Raw genomic sequence first — 6,358 nt, 5'->3', positions numbered from 1 at the left:
GAGCTGTCATCCTTCCTATCCGTGATAAGCTGATGCACGAATGGGTCCTAGCTTGTCGAGATATTGACCCACAGACTAAAGCACTTACTGCTGCCTTCGCTTCCGCCATGGCTGTCTCATCTGCCTCCAATTCTGCCTGTTTTCGATGCGGTCAGCCCGGTCATTTTGTTCGCGAGTGCCCTCAACCGGCAGCTCCCCGCCCTGCCGTAGCACTGCACAGACCAAGAGGTCCCCCCACGCCATGCCCGCGCTGTGGCAAAGGGTATCACTGGGCCCGCGACTGCCGCTCAGCGCAACGTTTTTCTCAGCCTTTAAACTTCCAGCGGGGCAGGCCTCAGCCCCTCCCCCAAGAGGCCCTTCACAAAGCTCCAAAACCCTAATGTGGACCATGCCTATCAAACGTCACCAAAGACCTTCACTAGAACTTAAAATAGAGGGACAATGGCTTGACGGACTCTTGGACTCGGGTGCTGAAATCTCTTGTATTCCCTTCGAAATTGCCGCTTTTAATCACTGGCCCCTCGAAACTGGCCCTCAAGTCATCGGCGCCATGGGAGCTGCTACCTCTTGGAAAACATCTCAGCCTCTGCATTGGAGCGACCGAGAGGGTCACGAAGGCCAAATTCGTCCACTCGTCCTCTCTTCAGTCCAAACCATCCTGTGGGGAAGAGATGTACTCAGCCAGCTAAAAGCTTGAATCACTACAGAAGCCTTCTTAGCTGCGCCGCCCCCCCCCCCTTATAGGGGCCACTGCTCCCATTTCAAGACCTGACCCTATCCCTCTGGAATGGGACACAGAGGAGCCCATCTGGGCCGAGCAGTGGCCCTTGCCAACTCACAAACTACAAGCTCTCTCTGCCCTCGTTGAAGAGCAACTACAGGCAGGGCACATTGAGCCGTCTACCAGTCCCTATAACTTGCCAGTTTTTGTCATCAACAAAAAGAACACAAGCAAGTTTCGCCTCCTCCACGACCTTCGAGAAATTAACAAGCATATTAAGCCAATGGGGTCACCCCAGCCTGGTTGCCCGCATCCCACCGCAGTCCCCCAGCATTTTTATGCTGCCACTATTGACATCAAAGATTGCTTTTTCTCCATTCCCCTTCACCCGCGAGATTGTCCACGATTTGCAGTCCCGCGTACCAACAATCAAGGAGCAGCACTCCGATTCCAATGGCGAGTACTACCACAAGGCATGCGGAACAGTCCAACTATATGTCAGCTCTATGTCAATCATGCCACTGAGCCGCTATGCTCTAAGTTCCATCCAGAGCACACATACATCATCCACTATATGGATGACCTTCTTTTAGCAGCAAGTTCTAACACACTTCTCAATGATCTACTCTCTGCAGTTATGACGAACCTCTCAAGTCTTGGATTAACAGTGCAACCTGACAAAGTTAACCCCCAGCCACCTTTCCAGTTCTTAGGCTTTCATTTTCATCAATATATTCGGCCCACCAGCCCGCAAATCCATGTTTCTGATCAAATGACGCTGACTGAGCTCCAACGGCTTTGCGGACAGATCAATTGGCTTCGATCAGCACTCCCCATCACAACGGCGCAAATGCAACCCCTTTTCGAGCTCCTGCAGACTAAATGCAGTCCATCCGCTGCAGTCGTTCGCCCCATCACCATCACCCCAGCTGCCAAAGAAGCCATCCAACAAGTAAATGCTGCACTCCAGCAATGCCGCCTAGAGCGATTCTCTCCCGATCTCCCAATCCTTGCCTTAGTTTTGCCAACACCAGTCACCCCGACGGGTCTCCTATGGCAAGATGGTCCTCTTCTTTTTCTACACACGTCAAAAAGTAAACTCCCAAAAATCTGCCCATTTACAAGGGCTTGGATCACATTAGCCACTGACTTAGTACTTCTCTCCATACAAACGTACGGCGTCCCGCCACACACCATTGTTTGGCCCTTTGAAGCAAAAGAAGTTACTTCCCTTATCATGAATAATGCTCAAATGCAGAGCCTGATAGAGTTCTTTCGTGGCTCCTTCGACAACCACTATCCTCATCATCCACTGTTGCAAGGTGTATCTCAATTAGCATTTTTCAACCCGTTCCGTCCGCTGCCCGCAAGAAAGCCAATTCCCTTCGCCATCACTGCTTTCACTGATGCCTCAAAAAGGGCCTTCGCTGCTGTCATATATGCGCCAGGAAGGCTTGAGCCACGACAGGTAATGTTTGCCAATCACCTTTCTGTTCAAGTGGGTGAACTTTTAGCTGTCGCTGCAGTCCTCAATCTTTACCCAGACCAGCCTCTCAACATCTTTACAGACAGCTTATACACCTTACTGGTATGTCGCAGCCTCCCACTTGCTACCTTTCTACCCAGCGACTCATCTATAGATCAAGCACTCGCCTTTGTACAGCGACTGCTTGAAGAAAGGCAACAACCCTGGTTCATCGCTCATATCAGAAGTCACTCTGGCCTGCCAGGACCACTGACTCAAGGAAATGCTCTTGCTGACGCCTTAGCATCCGGCCGCCATGCATACCCAGCTGCCATTCGAGAAGATTCCATTGACAAAACAAGACTAGGGGACTTCGTCAACCAAGCCAAACTTTTACACTCTCAATTCCACTTCTCTGCGCGATCTATCCAGAAGCTCTTTCCAGACCTTCCCATCAAAACATGCAAACATCTTGTGCGTTCCTGTCGAACATGCGCACCTTTGCTACCCCTTGGACCCTTGCAGCCCCGCGGAGCTAATCCCCGCGGCCTGCGGCCTAACTCCCGCTGGCAACTAGACGTCACCCATGTTAGTGCTTTTGGGCGCCTTAAATATCTTCATGTTGCAGTTGATACCTTCTCGCACCTATGCTATGCTGTGCCCCTCACAGGAGAGAGTGCCAAACATTGCATCAAAGCACTTCGGCAAGCCATTTTATTCATGGGAATTCCCTGGGATCTAAAAACCGACAATGGACCAGCCTACCGCAGTGCCACCTTTGCCAGCTTTGTGCAGATGTACCACATCACACACCATTTCGGCATCCCCTACAACCCGCAGGGGCAAGGAATTGTTGAGCGCACTCACCAACAGCTCAAGCTACTCATTCAAAAAGAAAAAACTTCCTCTCCCCATAAAGCCCCTGCCGACGTCATTACTGCTTGCCTTATCCATCATAATCTCCTGACCTTCAATAACAAAGGACTCTCCCCAACTCACAAACATTGGGGACCCATGTGGCAACCTTCACAAGTTCCTCTTGTTCATTGGAAAGGCCCCGCCACAAACCTTTGGCAAGACCCAGCCCCCTTGCTAGCACAGGGGAGAGGCTTTGCTTGTGTCTTCCCAGACTCCGAGCCACAACCGCTCTGGGTTCCTGGACGCTACATCAGGCCTGCCACCGACCCCAAAGTTCCACTGAATGACGAGTACACTGCGCCCTCCGTTAGAGACAACATTGACTGCGGAGGCCCAGATGTCGCCCCATTCGCTCAAATTCAACACCAACCAGCCCCTCCCTGAAATGTTTATATTTAAATAAGTACTCTCTCCGAGTTTCTTTCCGCTGATTGTCCCTCCCCTATGAGGGCTCTCTTCTCCCTTCTTTGTCTTTACAGATTCCCCAAAAGACTCGACTCTGCACAATTTACAAGAAGAGCCTTATTGCCGCCTCTACAACCTGCTGCTGACAAGTGCCTGACCTCCACCGAAACGTGCCTTACAACTTATCAGAGAAGAACTCTCAGTGCAGATGCTCTTCCCACTCCCCTCGCACCCTCACCCACTTTTATACTTCTTTTTTATAGTCTTCATTTTTTAAACAATCTTTTCAGCTGTCTGTCTCGCAGCTATAGCCCCAGCAGATTGGAACCTCCGCCAAGGTTTTCTCCTTGCTGTCGCCTTTCTACTTCTAATTGGCGTTTTCACCTCCCTCGTCGCCCTCCTCCCATGACCACCATGCGCCCCCAAGCAAATTCACTCGAGCCTACCTCTCCAACACCACCGTCCGTGAGAACCACACCAGCTCCTTCTCGCCGCGAACGACGTCGACAACGCTTCCTTGCCCGCCGCCTAAGCCGTCTTTCCCTGGAAGATGATGACCCCATCGAGCGCCAAGTTCTCCAGCTCCTCCGACAAGCCCGCTCTGTTCACACCCCCGCCTCCTGTTCCCCTACCCTTCCCTACCTCATCCATCTCCTCATTCTCATGTTGTCTCTAGCCTCCTCTGCCCAAAGCTCCTCATCCCATCAGCCATTCAACTGGACCTTACAGACATTCCTGGAAAAGCACATTCTCGCTTATAATGTTACTAGTGTCGCTCCCTCCTTTCTCACGCACGTCTGCCCTCTTGCTGGAATTTCCTTCCGTCCCGAATGCCAAGTAAGCAACATCAGAAAAGCGAAGGTAGGCCACCACTCCTCCTCATCCTGTCGAGGCGGGGATACAGCATGCCTGCTTTCTCGAAACAACCATCTCCTTGGCCCTCAATTCAACCCTGTGTCTGGTTTTTACATCTGTCCTGCTAGTGCTCGAGGTTGTCATGACCCATCACACTTCTACTGCCCCTCTTGGGGATGTGTGACCATGGCCCATGGATGGTCCGGCGCCCCCAACAGAGACCCGTATCTCTCTCTCCAAGTAGCCAACAATTCCCGTTGGGACTTTATTTGGCTGACAGTAAAAAACCCAAACGACGATACATGGCTGGCCGCTCGCCCCCATGGACTCCGGTTGTATATGAGCAACTATGATCGTGGTGCCTTGTTTGAAATCCAAAAGCGTGTTGTCTCTGCCCCACCCTCTGCTATTGGTCCCAATCACCTCCTTAACCCTCCTCCCTCACCCACTGTTCACCTTCTTCTGTCCTCATCTACCCCCCTCAAAATTTCTTCCACCTTGGCCGCCGTCGTCCCTTCTACAAGCCCCACTTCCCCCCCCCCCCCCCCCCCGCTCCAGGTATTCAACCACATCCTCTCATCCCCTCTAGTCCCTACTTCAAACTCCTAAACGCCTCCTATTCCTCTCTCAATGCCTCCCACCCCAACCTCACTCGCTCTTGCTGGTTATGTCTTTCCCCCAGCCTCCCCCTCTATGATCCACTTGCTATCCCTTCACCACTCTTTACTTCCTCCACCGACGATTCCCCCTCTTCCTGCAATTGGAATCAGTCTACTCATGTCCCACTCACTTTTACGCACATCTCTTCCAAAGGTTTATGCATTCACCCCCGTTCTTCCCACACTCCTAGCCTTACTGTCTGTACCAACTATACCTCCCCAGACGTCTCTGCCAAATACTTAGTTCCCCTAAACACCACCCAATGGCTCTGCTCTTCCACCGGACTTACCCCATGCTTATCTGTTGCCACACTTAACAAGACCAAAGAAACGTGTGTTCTCATCCTCCTCACGCCCCGAGTCATCTATCACACTCCTCTACATTTCTTTGAAGCCTTTGATCACACTCAAGAAGCTATTTACCTCCACAAACGCGAACCTATTACTGCTGTACTCACTGTCACTTCCCTCCTAGCTACAGCTGGAGCCGCCACTGGTGTTGCAGCCCTAGCCACACAAGCCTCCGCCCTCCAAAACCTTAGACAAGCAGTAGACTCTGATATCATCTACCTCCGAGATGCAGTCAAGTATCTTAGAGACTCCCTCAATTCCCTTTCAGAAGTTGTCCTGCAAAACCGCCGAGGCCTTGACCTCCTCCTCCTCAAAGAAGGTGGCCTATGTGCAACTCTGGGAGAAGAATGCTGCATCTATGCCAATTATACCGGTTTAGTAGACTCCAGCTTAAAAGAACTTGAAAAAGGTCTCAACCAACGCCGACTTGAACGAGCCCAAAGTGCTGGTTCCTGGGGCTTCCTGCAGCCCCTCCTCCCTTATCTCCTCCCGTTACTAACCCCAGTTCTGCTCATCATCCTAGGTCTCACCGTTGGTCCTTGGGCCATTCGACGAATCATCCGTCTTGCCAAGGATCACGCTGACAGTGTATTTTCCTCGTTTGTTCAAATCCATTACCACCGTCTTGCTATCTCTGATCTCGCTCCTCAATCCCGCCCTTGTCCTCGCCCCCTTTCCCACCGTACTTCCCGCCTGTGAAGCTGCTTGCTGTGAAACTCCCTGACCTTAGCCGCCGGCACGGGTTTGTTTCCCTCGGCGTAAAGGGCTTGGGTGCACCCTCCGCCCCCCTTTATTGCTATACGTCGGAGAATCTTTCACGGTTAAACCAGCCACAGCGCTATCCACCCCAAAAAAGCGTGCGCAACATCATGTTAGATATTTCGTCTAGCACTGGCACGCACCGACCCTAAGGGCTATGCATACATTCTGGCCAAATGATATGTCATTTGCCCATCGCCAGTCAATTCTACCCCTTTTTCTCTC

Source organism: Dasypus novemcinctus, chromosome 7 (assembly GCF_030445035.2).
Source record: "Dasypus novemcinctus isolate mDasNov1 chromosome 7, mDasNov1.1.hap2, whole genome shotgun sequence".
NCBI lineage: Eukaryota > Metazoa > Chordata > Mammalia > Cingulata > Dasypodidae > Dasypus > Dasypus novemcinctus.
The sequence above is the reverse complement of the archived record's forward strand: the minus strand, read 5'-3'. Positions refer to the sequence as shown.